At 41.4% G+C, this 14,775-nt stretch overlaps 1 long non-coding RNA gene and 1 pseudogene across 1 annotated transcript; one reads left to right on the top strand and one right to left on the bottom strand.

Moving 5' to 3' along the window:
• The first annotated feature begins 5,059 nt into the window (after positions 1–5,059).
• LOC148699158 (uncharacterized) lies at positions 5,060–5,966 on the top strand. Its single transcript, XR_015954250.1, has 2 exons — positions 5,060–5,177; positions 5,479–5,966. It is a non-coding gene; the product is annotated as an uncharacterized LOC148699158 (long non-coding RNA).
• A 6,087-nt stretch (positions 5,967–12,053) lies between these two features.
• LOC148699157 (uncharacterized) lies at positions 12,054–13,972 on the bottom strand (annotated as a pseudogene).
• Between the last annotated feature and the right edge of the window lie 803 nt (positions 13,973–14,775).

The raw sequence follows: 14,775 nt of genomic DNA, 5'->3' as shown, positions 1-14,775 counted from the left end.
TGCTACTAACACCTGGAGGGGCGAAAAACAAGGGTGAGTGGGCCTGAAAATAAAGTTTTAATAAAAACCTTTTGAAAATGTTATAACCCTTCGCCATAAAACCTATATAGTTTCCAGAAAATACTATTATGTAGGTATGAAAACTGATGCACAAGAGCAGCGAAACCTGAAGTATGCCATGTCATAATATCTCAGTAATAATAAATGTAAGCCAGGTGTGAAACCAATATAAAATAGTATGCCAGTTGGAATCACCTAATGTGACTTGTACGACTAGACCTATAGCTCATCAACATATATCTGCACATGAGTCGGAGTCACCTAATGTGACCTGTAAGACAGGTTGGGTGTAAATAAGTACGCTCAAGTGCTACGATCACGTGAAAGTTGTGCGATAGATCGCAGGTCACCTATGAGTCGGAACCGCCTATTGTGGTATGTACGACAGGTTAGCACCAAAACATGGATCCAAGATGAGCGTACGGTGCGTGAGGTGAACAATCACGTGAAGGTTGTGCCTTGGCCTCGGGCAGGAACACTAACACCGGGGTGTAGCATAATAAGTTATAAATGCATAGCAATATGCAATGCAATAAGACCAATCACATGCTAACTCACCAGAAGCTTACCTGAGCCTTCGCAACATCAAATATTATAATTCATAGTTCATACTAATGCAACAATATAGTAATAAGCGGTATATACATGGCATACAAGGCATAAATTCATTTAAAAATGTTTTCTGGAAATCGTAAAGCGCATACACACACACACACACACACACACACACACATAGAGAAAACAAATGCCTACTCACCTGAGGTCCGCGCTATAACTCCCCAGCACGAATATCAAGGCATCACGAACGATCGTCGCCTAGAACAAATATCAATTCACAACTCAGAATTCTTATCTATAGAATACGTAACTTACATAAAACCATCCCCAAGGATGTTCTAAAATGATTTGAGACCCATTGACCAAAAGTCAGTCGTCAGTTAAAGATCGACGGTAGAGTCCACAACCCTACGTAACTCGATCCGGAAGATCCGCATCACATATTTCCGATCCGTAACTTCCATAGATCCACATTATGCTTCTAAAACAACATACTAAAGTTTTATTACGATCCAACGGTTAGATCTCCGCCAATTGCAAATTCAAGTGGCGGTTAATGTTTCATTTTATGAACTAACAAATCCAATTCGGGAAGATCCGTATATCAGATTCCCGATCCGTGAGTTCCTATGATCCTCATAAGTTACATACTATAACGTATTGAAGTTTGGTGACGATTCAACTGTTGGATCGTCGATTACTATAATAATCAAGTGGCGGACCTTAATGGAACTATGTTCAAGCAACGGAAATTCATCAATTGGACTTCACATAAAAAATTGTAGAATCAAATTTAGCCTAGGAAAGTCAGGGGATGCCTCGGCCCATGCTCTGCCGTATACAGCGGTCGGCCGTCCCGACTCGTCAGAAAAATCAACTATTTCTAAAATTTCTCAAACTTCAAAGAAATGAAGACCTCAGTGAGTAGAGCAAGTTTTATACCTGTGGCTAAGTCCAATTTGGCCGGGAAATGCCCTAAATCGTCCTCAAAGCACTGGAAACCCCATAAAGGTGATTTGATTCGACCTCGATTCGAACTTTGATGCCCCCAAACTTGTTTGGGCTTTGTTCCTGGGTTCAAGGTGAGTGGTTTGATGGTGGTAATGGTCGACGATGCTTTTACGATGGGCGGATCTCCGCCGTGACACCTTTGGAACCCACAGGTTCCGTTCTTCCTCAAAACAAGGTCAATCTAGGTAGATTTTGGGTGGAAATGAACGAGGGGAGGTCGGGTAGATGTTTGGTAGTGGTGGTAGGATGTGATTCATCAGAAAAATTGCCTGAATGGCATCGGAAAACATAGATGTTGCTGGGTCGGGTACGGGTTAAGGGGAACTCGATGGGTTCTTCTCATTCTCTCATTCTCTCATTTCTCTCATTTCCCATTGGTCACCCTTTTCTCTCTCTTCTTCTAAATGGGCGTCCCACCCCTTCTTTCTCTCCTTTATCTCTTCTCCCAACCGTTTATTTCTTCTTTTACTCAATCTGGGCCATACACGTGGCTTTCCAGATTTTGCTCCAAAAATCTGGAACCTTCTAGCAATTAATCAATTTACTATTTTGTCCCCGACTTCGTTTGTTAATAACTCATTCGTTATAACTCCAAATTACGTTCCATTTTTGCTCACGCTCTCATAGCGGCAAGTACTATGAGGATACACCAAGAAAATGGATTTCACGTGACTCGACAAAGCGGTCAACAAAAGTCAATGCATTTGCCTTGAAGGGCATTTTCAAAATTTCACATTTTAAAATTATAAAAACCGCATTTGCCACAACCATGTCCTCATGGTTTTGCTTCTGGGAACTCACGCGAGAACTTCCCAGTGGATCACCCATCCTGGGATTGCTCTCGCGCAAACTTGCTTAACTTTGGAGTTCCGATGGAACCTGAAGCCAATGAGCTCCCAAAAGGACTCGTGCTAGGTGGAGATGGGAATATACATATAAGGCTTACAGGATCCTCACCCTTGGGCGATGTGGGATCTTACAATCCACCCCCCTTAAGGGCTCGATGTCCTCGTCGGCACACTTCCGGCCAAGGATTGGCTCTGATATCAAATTGTCACATTTTGGCCCGGGCCCCCACCACTTCCCGGGCTCGACTCCATTGTAGCACGATATTGTACGCTTTGAGCCCCGACCACGCCCTCATGGTTTTGTTTCTGGGAACTCACGCGAGAACTTCCCAGTGGGTCACCCATCCTGGGATTGCTCTCATGCAAACTCACTTAACTTCGGAGTTCCGATGGAACCCGAAGCCAATGAGCTCCCAAAAGGCCTCGTGCTAGGTAGAGATGAGAATATATATAAAGCTTACAGGATCCTCACCCCTGGGCGATGTAGGATCTTACAACCATACTTTTTCATTCATTTGGTTGTTAATCCTAGTAAAATTACCCTATTAACAAGAAAATGCCTCCACTTTTATAAAAATATATTCATTTTAATATGAGTTTATTTCTCTAGTGTAAATTGTGTGTCACTTGCACATATTGTACAAAGTTATGGGCAAAGTGTATCATACCATATTTACAATTGTTACAGTTCTAATAACAATTGTCAATGACACATAATGATAGAATTTTAAATGAGGAATCTATTTGCAAGAAAAATAATATGTCAATGTTTTGTTTTATTTTGAAAAATTATAATGGTTGAAAGAGCTGATTTCAAATACCGTTGAGATTACCTTTACTTGAACAATAACTCAAAAATACTACAAAATATAAAATCCTCTTTGGGTGGTTTAACCCCTTATGCACATCCTGCCCCCACATGGTTAAACCCATATTTACCTTTAAAATTTCAATATTAATCTTCAAAATATTTAAAATAGAAAAAGCTTGTTTTATTAGCACACCACAATTATTGAATTTCCACCTCACAAACTTAACACACTCCCATTTTACTTTTTTTTTTTTTAATTAAAATTTATCTTAATCCACCCTCACATACTTTCTTGTACTACCCTCACACCTCCACTCTCCATATACACCCCACATTTTTTACATACACCCTATATTTTGTACATACATCCCTTACTCTTCACATCTTAGGTGCAAATACATATTTATGTTTTTATATTTATTTTTTACACTCCCTGCTCTTCACATATTCGGATTTTTGTGATCAGATATGGTTAGGGGTTATTAGATGCGTGATTCTCATCACCAACCAGAATTTTTTCAAGGGATATCATTCATAACACAGCTATAGGCCTGTTATAACCATGTTGCTCAATCATAAACTTGCAAGCGAGTAATTCATACAAACACAATCATAAATGAGAGACCTCTTTGAGAGGAAAATAATATGTCAATAATTTTTACTATAATGAGTCAAAATAGAGCTACCATTGAATCTTTTTTTTTTTTTTTTTTTTTCCCGAATATAGGGACAAGATGCTCACATTTAAGCTCGAGGGGCTCTATGAGGAGGATTACTTGTGATAAAGTGAGATTCAAATGCTTGCATGTATTTTTCACAATTGTCCTTTGTAGTTGTCTTCAAAAGAAGCAAAACCGATATTCTAGTTCGGCTATCTTTAAAATCCCAACATGATACCACTATTATAAGATTAACAATAAATGTTCAAGTTACCTCTTTTTTATGTGTAAATCATTTTTAGAGATCTTTTTATAAATAAAAATAAAGATATATTAGAAGAATTAAATGTTGGTGAATACGATGGGTGGTTAGGCATGTTTTTATTTTTTTATTTTTTTTTATTTTTTTATGAGGGTAAGATCGGAATAGTAACGAAAAAGGTAAGAGGGGAATAAGATCAACATATTTGCGGGTATTTTCCAGAGCTACTCATTTCTTCTGTGTAAATCATTTTTTATTAGAGATATTTTACCAAAACGAAAAAAAAAAAAAAAAAAAAAAAAAACGAAATTAGAAGGATTAGGCAAATCCAACTAATGATAACTTGTAGCCATACAAGCATGTAAGCGATGTTGCTACATAATAAAGATGGCCGCACATGTAGACATAACTACATGCACATAATCAACAATTATGATTCACATATTTACAGCATAAACGCCAAATTGTCTTTGAAAAAAAAAACAATATGAATCCAACGTTTTCTTTTCACATTTTCGAAGGCTGAATTGTATAAAGCCTGAAACACTTTTCTTGTTTAAAGTTCATTATATGACATTTATATGGTTTCCACTTTATAGAAAAAAAGTATAAATTCTTATAGAAAAAGAAGCATGTTTGTTCAAAACCATGTTGACTATCTATAACTAGTTCTTAGAAATCCAATTGGTGACTTTTACTTGATAATTGTGTAAGTTAAGTTGTTAGACGGTGAATATGACTGCACCATTGTACATTGTACGAATATAATCCAAAAGTTTAATTCAACATATGTATTTTCTTAATTGCGTAAGTTAAGTTGTTAGACGGTGAATATAATCCAAAAGTTTAATTCCCACCCGTTCTAACCTCCGTGACTACTAGGTCACAATGGCGGACGACAATGATTTCGACGATTCTGGCAACCTCTGGCCTCGAGGTTGATCTCAATCGATTTCTTATCACATCAGGTAGCTTCTAGATCTATTGCATGTAAACATTTGCTTCAAATTTTTGGATTTTACTTTTCTTCATTTTATTTGAATTATTTATTCAAATTCCCTATCTCAAATGTCTTTTGTAATTTTACGAATTCGTTTATTAATTACTATCTACTTTTTTTCATATTTATTGTCTGTAATTTTTTTTTTCTTCTGATTTTCATATTTTCTGATTATGTTTTACAGAGGTTGTATTAATTTTCCTTTGACTGGAAAATTAGGGTGTGGTACGATGTTAATATACTGGTTTTCTGATTTTGAGATTTTGTAGGGAATGCTAATGTACTGATTTTCTGGGACAAAAAACGAGATGATGATTTGTCTGGTATTTATTTTATTTTGTTTTATTTATTTCCTATTATTTTGTTTAATTTTTTTTTTCTTCTAAATTAGGCTTGATGGACAAAATCTTGAAAATAACAGCCCTTATGCACATTGCAATCATTTTTCCTTAATTAATGCGTTCTTAATAGCCTTCATGAATTGATTATAACACTTAGATGGAGAGGGTTGTGATGGGAACATGAAGACATTTCTTCGCCGTGAATGTTGACCCATAATCGAAGTCTTAGAAATCTAATTCTTAGTATAATTTTGTATTGCAGTACTTTACATTGGTCATTGTGTATTGCAATATTGCTCCACAATAATATTTAACATCTCAGTTTACAATACACAATGTTTTGCAATTGTAAATTATAATTTTGTAGTTTCAACAATCATTCATAAATGATAGTTGTGGATGCAAATTTCTTCCTCCTTGTTCTTGGACAAAATTGCACCTGCAAAATAAATAACACATTTGGTCAAGGCCAAGAGCCTCGTGCGCCCACGATAAATTAGGGGAGGGGGGGAATTGGCCGAAGAACCTCCGATGCCAAAGTTAGAATTTTGAGGGAAAAGTGTTTGAAGAATTTAGAGAATTTTAGCAAGAGAATTGGAAGTGAACTTTGAGGAAAATAATGAGGTTTAAATAGGAGAGTGGCCGGCCTCCTAGGGTGAGAGAGGACCGGCCACCTAGCCTTGTTTGTGGGCTAGATTCTTGATTTATGTTAATTTGGGAGTTATGGAATAATTACCTAATCAATTAGCTAATTAATAGAATAATTACCTAATTGATTAACTAATCAATATAATAAAAAGGAAAGATTTTGGGAGTTACCTTGTGGAGAATATTGGATGAGGATGGATGAAATAAATTTTGAATTGTTACCTATTTTGGACACTTTTGACTTTGTTGAGGGATGATTGCCCGCTGCTCGTGCGTAGGAATCCCGGTATGCCTCAAAGGTATTTTTGTCTTCTTATATCCAAAAATCCACGTGTCGCCTTGTGATTATTTTTGGCTCCACAAATTCCCCCACACTTGTTGGGCTGCTCGCAGGAAAGGGCAGCATGTTTAGAGATCTTCATACTTTAGGAAACTTAGGACTGCTTCTTATTTTGATGTAGATTCCCTCTTTAATAGGAAATTCAATCATTCTAGAAAAGGGAAATAAATTTCTCTCAAAGCCTATTTAAGTCCACCTTAAGTGGGTTATTAAATCAATTTTGGAGAGCGATTTATTCTACCCTACAAGAGAGAGATAGCTTAAAGGATATTTGTTCCCCCCTCTTCTAGCAATCTTCTACATTTTGCCCATGCAAAAGATCGTCTTTCGTTGCTTTCTTTGTCTTCTCCGCGCTGCATCGAGGTAAGAAAAATTAATTTTCCTTGTCTTCTTTTTGGATAGTGCTGTCATGGGGCAGCCGTCAGGGTGGTGCGGCACGTCGGCTGGCAGGGGCCAGGAGGTGTTGTGGCAGGGACCATTACTTACGCTACTCAAATTGGCTAGAGCCAAGGGCAGCTTGCGCGACTGAGGCCACGGATTAAGGCGCTGGGGCATAGTGCGAGGCGAGTCGCATGGCTTATGTCCTTTGGGCTCTTGGACTTGACGGGGGCTAGTCTGGCAATTGAGAGAGATGAGGAGGTCGAGGGCCTCATAGGCTGCTAAAATGTTGGGTATGCATGCTTTCTGCCTGTTGGTCTGGGAGAAAAAAATGAGGAAAAAGCCTATGGGTTGAGTTCCCTTGCTGAGTACCGTGAATAACGTTGGCTACTTAGTTCTCTTCGCTGGGAGAAATGTGAGTTGTTCCTAAGAGAGAAGGTAAAAAAATCAAGGCGGATACTTTGGCTTGTATGATCGCTGTCGTGGAGCCTATTGTGAATAAAGGTGGAAAGAAGAAATCTTCCTCGTCTATTCAAGAGATGCTGGTTAAGAAAAAACCAAAGATTTCCTCTGTTGCTTGTGAAGGTTCACCTGCTGTTGAGAGGTCTGTGATTGACATGACTTCTTCCAATGGGAAGAAAAATAAGGCTGCTAGATCTAAGCTTGTGGCACCTGCTATATCAAGAAGGCTAATTCGATTGCTGATAGTATTGCTTAGTGTAGAGGTATTGTCATGCCCCTAGTGCCGAAGTCTGTGCCACGACGTCCGTTGGGAGCTAAGTCCGGTTCTCATTCAGAAAGACTTGCTATTATGAAGAGCAATAAGGTAAACTCTGCTGTTAAAGTGGCGCTAAGGCTCATTCTCTCTGCTCCTGAGACTGATTCGCCTGCTAGGAAGGAGGAGAATGCTCGCATGGGCAGCTGTGAGAAATATACTAAGTCTACTTCTGGGGAGGCTGCTGAGATATGTGTACTCTTAAAACTAGATCTGCTTGAAGACATAGATGTTTGTGCCAAGTTTGTTGATGGCGTTAAAAAGGTTTGTTTGCCCAAGTTCCTTTGTGAAGCATACGACCCAATATAAAAGGATTGCTCTGCTTGCTATGATACATATATAGCAAAGCTGCCAATGAGGTGGTGAAGACTATAGTAGTTGAAGCTTATTCCTCGGCTGAGGAGATCAAGAGGTTGGATTCTAAGCTCGTTGCTTTGCAGGGGTCTAATATTTCTGCCCTTACTTCTCTACAGCTTAAGACCGTTCGCCAAGAGATCGTTGACTTAAATACTAGGCTTCACGCGATCCAAGTTCAGTATGAAAGTGCAGAGAAGGAGATTGGATGTTACATACCTTAGATACAAGATCTTGAGTTTGCAGTTTCTAAGCTTCGTTTCGCTGCTTATGCAAATGATTAAGAGTTGATTGCTGCTTATAATCAAGTGATCCACTTCAAGAGAATTGTCGATAGGCTTGAACCCCAAGTGTTGGAACTTTAAGGTGTACTGAAGATCAACGAAAGTCTGAAGAATGAAGTGGATGTGCTGCAGCGCATCCGTGTTAGTCTGCTCGAGGAGAATGAGCAGCTGAAGGGTGAGAAGGATTGGCTCGAGGTTTCGAGACTTTCTCTATTTCTCCGGAAGACTTGCTTGCTTTTACTTTTGAGGCTTCCATTGGTGAATTAGTTAAAGAAGTTAATGCCCAGGCTAGGGCAGCCGGGGGTGAAGCGCTGGATGATGCCACTGTTAAAAGCGTCGCGATTGCTGAAGGTGTGGCAACCGAGTAGTCGTGGGATGTCCAAGCTACTGAAGTGTAGTCTTCTAGGTAGCCTTTAGGATTTTCTTTGTTTTTCCTTGTAGCTCTTGTTTTTCTTGAACTCATTCGGCCTTTGCTAGTTGTTTATAAACATATTCCTTCGCTTTTCTTTATATTCGCTTCTTTTGTTCATGCCCTAACCTTTAAACTTTATAGACCAGTGGCATGCGTGCTACTTTTCTATAAGTAGATAGGCATGCGTAGCCTATGCAGCTGTAGGTGTTGGTGTAGAACTTTGCAAAGTTGTTAGCCATAGGGTTGGTAGCCGGATGCCTTACTTATAGAAGCAGACAAGCCCGCGTAACCACTAGGCTGTTAACCTTGGCTTTCTCCAATTTCGTAGGTTGCGTAGCAAGTATCACAACACTTTAGGACTTGGTGTAAGTTGTTTCGCACTTGGCAAAGGTAAAGCTTATCGACTACGTAGCATGTCGATAGTGGATAAAGCTTCGTATATGCACGCTAGCTTGTTTAACCTTTCACAAAAATGTATGGTTGTATAAGTCTAGTGTGGCTTTACTGCTTGAAGGATAAGCTGTAGACAATCTTCTGGAAACCGTAGGCTACCTTAGTGCATTTGGTAGTAGCTTTAAGGTTCCAGGGCAGTCGTCTATCGGATGTACTGCGTAATGTGCCCCCTCCATCTCTAGGGCCCGATTCCCCACAGATTAGGCCAAGAGACCCAAAATCCTTCAGTTAGCTAAGCCTTGAAAAAGATCATTGTGGCTACTTCTAGGAATTTCAGCGCAAGCCATCGTGCATCTAGTTATACTAGGGCAGCCAGGCTCATCCACGTCTGGATATTCGGAGTGTAGAGTTTATCCTCTCGTCTTGGTGAGCTGACCCATGTGGGTGTCAGGGAATTGGTTTACCCTTTCGCACTGGAGAGCATGGTTGGTTTCTCGAGGGGCACAATTCCTGCGATGATTCCCTAAGAAGGGCGCGGTCTTCTTTTGAAGTGCATGAGTGATCAGTTGTTGTAAGCATGTAGCCGAGCCAAGTTATGATTACTTCTTAATTCCTTATTGAAAAACGAGTGAAACGAATGAGAACTTAGCTGTAAGGTAGGAATTGCATAATAACTGGATAGTCTTCAGCTTGTGAGGTGGTGCCCATCGAGCTGCTTGAGTCTTCAGGCTTTGATGTAGTGGGAGGTCACACATGGTACTTCCTCAGATTGTAGGCGCTTCACTGCTTTTCGATCTTTTTGTTGTTTCATGGTGGCAAGGGTGTAATTACTCTTGCCGCCTACTCTGCTGATCTTGTACAGACCTTCCCATATGAGATTCATCTTTTTGGAGCCTTCTTTATAAACAGTGATGAAGGTTTTTCTTAGGAATAGATCTTCGGGCTGGAACTGCCGGATCTTGGCCTTTTTGTTGTAGTTGGAAAGGCGCTGCTGTTGGTAGGCTGCAATGTGGGTGATGGTCTACTCGTGCTTCTCCTCTGCCAGATCTAAGCTTGTGGCCATCTCCTTACTGTTTTGCTTAATGTTTGGTAGTAGAGCGATGATACTTGGCTTGATGACATTGGGATGAATGATTGCTTCTAAGCTAAATGCCAAAGAGAAAGGAATCTCATCGGTTGCTCGTCTTTTGGTGGTGCGATATGCCCATAGACATTCAGGGAGTTCGTCTAGCCATTTTCCCTTCTTGTTGGTGAGGGATTTCTTGAGGCAGTTGAGGATCATCTTGTTGGATGCTTCAGCCCGCCTATTGCTTTGAGGATATCTCGGCGTGGACATGTACTGCTTAATGCCATACTTTTGGAAGAACTTCGCCATATCTTTGCCCACGAATTGTGGGCCGTTGTCTGTGACAATGGACTAAGGGATGCCAAATCGGCAAATGATGTTCCTCCATATGAAATGCTCTATATCTGTTTTAGTCTTGGTCATCTTAGGCTTTGCTTTTACCCATTTGGTGAAGTAGTCGGTTGCCACGATCATCATGCCTCTGCCCCCAGTAGGAGGGGGTATAAGTCCTACCTGGTTGATTGCCCACTGCATGAACGACCAAGGACTCATATGCAGGTGTAGCTCACTGGCAGACAGTGCCGGTATTGGCTTGTAACGTTGGCAGCGGTCGCACTTTTGTACTAACTCCTTAGTATCTTGGTGCATGGTAGGTTAATAGTAGACAGTGTTAAGAGCCTTCTGTGCTAAGGATCGACTTCCGGAGTGATTTCCACAAATGCCTTCGTGGATTGAGCTTAGAACCTTCATGTCATCGAGATGCGCTACACAACGGAGATGTGGTCTGGTGTAGGATTTTTGGATGAGAATGTCGTTCCACATGTAGTAGCATGATGCCTTGATTTGGAGCTTCCTAGACTCCAATCTTTTTGTGAGGAATGTGCCATTGACCAGGTAGTCTACAAAGGAATCTTACCAGTTTGGAGTTGTACTAATCTGTGACACATCGACTGCTGGCTTCGCCTCTATGCTTGGCTTGTCTAGATATTCATCTGAGATAAAACGTTTGAGTTAGTGGTCGAGGGCAGAGCCTAAGCCGGCTAGTGCATCCACGTGAGCGTTGTCTGCCGTTAAGTCTTTTGCCATTCGGAAGCCTACTAGTAGGGTCTTGTACTCTGTTTTGTTGTTGAGTACTTTAAAGCCTAGAGTGATCACTTGTTCGGGTATCGAATCTTCTAGGGTGACAAGGACTACGCTTACTCTCGAACCTTTGTAGTTGGATGAGCCGTCAATATGCAAATGCTAGAAGTCTCCATTGGGTAGAGTAGGCGCGACTAGGGCGTGCTCGGCTACCTTTGGGGCGTCGTTGGGTCGCTTTATTGCACTGTGAATGCATGGTAGGGAGTTGTGGAGCTAGGACCATGTTACACGTAGCAGAAGATGCTCAACTGCCGGTATTGGACCATTTTAGAGCTCAATTATGGATCAATGGTTAGCTAGAGATGTGTGACGCGTAGCATGAGGTAGTGCTCAACTGCTGGTACATGTTGCTCATATGTAGAATCTTTTAGGGTGACAAGGACAAAACTTGCTTCCGAGTATGTCATTCCAGTGTTCGTCTGCCCTTGGCATGTTTTTTGGGCCGAGTTGTTGCGTTCGTCAGAAAACTTTGCATCCGCCAAGGTCTACGCCTTTATCGTTGCGCGTCTGGATTGGGCGGAATAATGCGTCATGAGGATGATTGCGTGCGTTTAAAGGTAAAACTTGAGCTTTTGGGTTGCAACAACTATCGCCAAAGTTAACTTTTGAATTTCTGATAACATCGAGGAGAGCTTTTGAATTGTGGAATGCAGGTAGTCGGGCCCCTAGCTCTTTTCGTATGATGGTAGAGCTTATTACTGCTTCAAATACTGTCAAACATGTGAATAAGTCATCATCTGCTTCCTGTTTGGATAGTAGGGAGGTGATGTCGGGTACTTCTTCAAGTCCTTGAATGTGCATTGGCGAGCCTTGTCCCAAAGTGCATGTTTCTCTGCCATAGCAAAAGAGTCTATTAGAGTTAGATTTTCTTTCATGATCAATTTTCCAAACAGTAGGTGGTCTGCTAGAAGTCTTTTTGGAAGACTGCTCTAGCTATCGAGTCGTTGCATCCGACTATCCTTGCCTTCTCTGCTTTGAACCTTTTCACGTAGTCACTTTGAACAAATGGCCGGATTTCTTTTTGATCAAGTGATAGGATGAATATTCTTTGGTGAAAACCAAAGAAAGTTCGTCAAAACTCCAGATAGATTGTGACGGCAGGGTGTAAAACCAATCTTGCGCCTCATCTTGTAGAGTGGTGGCAAATATCTTGCACATGAGATCGTCATTGTTTTGATAGAGGATCATTGCACTTCGGTAGTGCTTTAACTGTCTCTTTGAGTCTTCATCCCTTTTGAAAGATGTGAAATGTGGTATGCTGAATTCATGTGGAGGCTCTACCTGCTCAATCTCATCCGTGAAGGGTGACCTACTTATGTTGATCATGTTCCGTCGTAGTGCTTCGTCAGCTGCCTCATTGCGTTGAAAATTACGCAATCCCTTGGTCAAGAGTCTTTCTACTTCTTCCTGAATTTTCCTTTGTTAGGGTAGTGAAGCTCTCGGCTGCCCCTAGCCGTGACTTGCTGGTCTAGGCTATTCTTCCATATGTTTGGCTCATCTATGCCGCAGATGCAGTGCGTGTGGTGCGTTTCTTGTAGGCCAGTGAGTTCTTTGAAGGCAACCGGTTGAGCTTGAGCCAGATTGAGTGATTGCTTATCTCTGTTCGTCGTGCTGCCTACTCCGATGTAAGATGAATGATGCTCCTAGTGGGCTTAACCGCGAATGAACACTTCGCGTGGAAGGTTGCTCATGTTGACTATCGGAGTGTGATCCCAATCATGAATGTATGCTCGTCCGTGGGCCTAGTCGAGAGTGCACGTTCTTCTGCGTGCTAAAACTAGAGTATACGCTATCTCTTGGGCCCAATCGGGAGTGTACACTGCCTAAACGCTCGGTTCGTGGTTGGTTGAGTGGCTGCTTACCGGGATGCTGCTGGAAAGGTTCTTTGTCTACCCTTGTCCTACTTTGGGACACCTCGTCTGGGGCACGTTGAATCTCGATGCGCTGTAAGAGCTGGTTCACCAAGGTCATTTGTTGTGTGAGGGCGCTCGTCGACTCTATGACTTGAGACAAGTGTTGTTCTCCATTTAGGTTGGAATAGCTTGGAAGGAATGCGTCTTCTTGAGCAATGGAAGTGTGGTAGACTCCGGGTGCGAGATGTGAGTTAGAAAATGTAAAATATGTAGATAAATGTGGTGAAAATGCTCTCAGTTTGATCATCGATCTGAAAATTTGGAGCCAGGATTGTTGAACTAATCTTGGATCGATTTTGGTTGCTTGGAAGGCCACGGGAGCAGACTGGGCCATAGGAGTAGGTTGGGCCACGGGAGTGGACTGCTCAACAGGAGTAAGCTGGGCGACTAGAGCAGGCTGCTTGGTAGAAGCAAGCTGGGCCATGGGAGTGGGCTGCTCAGCTTATGGCGCACATGGGTGCGAGGCTAAAGCTCGGCTTGGTAACACGTTGGGCTTAGAGTGACATGGCTTGGGTCGTGGTTTTGGTGCTGTGGGCCTTAGATGGCACGGCTTGGGCTTGCTTAGCTGGCACAACTTAGGCCGTGGTGGTGGTGCCATAGACCTCGCTACGGGTGGTGGTCGTGGTGGCCACTGCGGTGGTTGCCATGGTGGAGCCCCGTAGCCGTGGTGCCGCTCCACCTATGATCACATTTAGCCTCGTGGATCGCCGCGGTCCCATTTCTTGAATATTGGAATTTTCACTTGTTGAATTTTATAAATTTCTAGCCATTGTATTTCTCTTTTACGTTTTATTTGCAAATAAAAAAAATTCTAATAATAAGAACATGCGAAAAAATATACAAATGGACAAGAAAAAATAGAGAAAAACCTTTTATGCGAGAGTTTTCTATGAGTGTGTGTACTTCAACTCTCAATGAAAACACCAATTTGTGGATGCAAATTTCTTCCTCCTTGTTCTTGGACAAAATTGCACCTACAAAATAAATAACACCTTTGGTCAAGGCCAAGAGCCTCACGCACCCACGATGAATGGGGGAGGCTTTGGCCGAAGAACCTTCAATGCCAAAGTTAGAATTTTGAGGAAAAAGTGTTAGAAGAATTTAGATAATTTTAGCAAGAGAATTGGAAGTGAACTTTGAGGAAAAGAATGGGGTTTAAATATGAGAGTGGCCGGCCTCCTAGGGTGAGAGAGGACCGGCCACCTAGCCTTGTTTGTGGGCTAGGTTCTTGATTTGTGTTATTTGGGAGTTATGGAATAATTACCTAATCAATTAGCTAATTAATAGAATAATTACCTAATTGATTAGCTAATCAATATAATAAAAGGGGAAGATTTTGGGAGTTACCTTGTGGAGAATATTAGATGATTATCTATTTTGGGCACTTTTAACTTGGTTGAGGGATGATTGCCCACTGCTCTCGCGTAGGAATCCCGGTATGTCTCAAGGGTATTTTTGTCCTCTTTTATCCAAAAATCCACGTGTCGCCTTATGATTATTTTTGACTCCACAATAGTGATAT

The sequence above is a fragment of the Pyrus communis genome, chromosome 1, assembly GCF_041283825.1.
Source record: "Pyrus communis isolate YQ-2024b chromosome 1, ASM4128382v1, whole genome shotgun sequence".
In the NCBI taxonomy this organism is placed as follows: Eukaryota; Viridiplantae; Streptophyta; class Magnoliopsida; order Rosales; family Rosaceae; genus Pyrus; species Pyrus communis.
The sequence above is the reverse complement of the archived record's forward strand: the minus strand, read 5'-3'. Positions and strand labels throughout refer to the sequence as shown.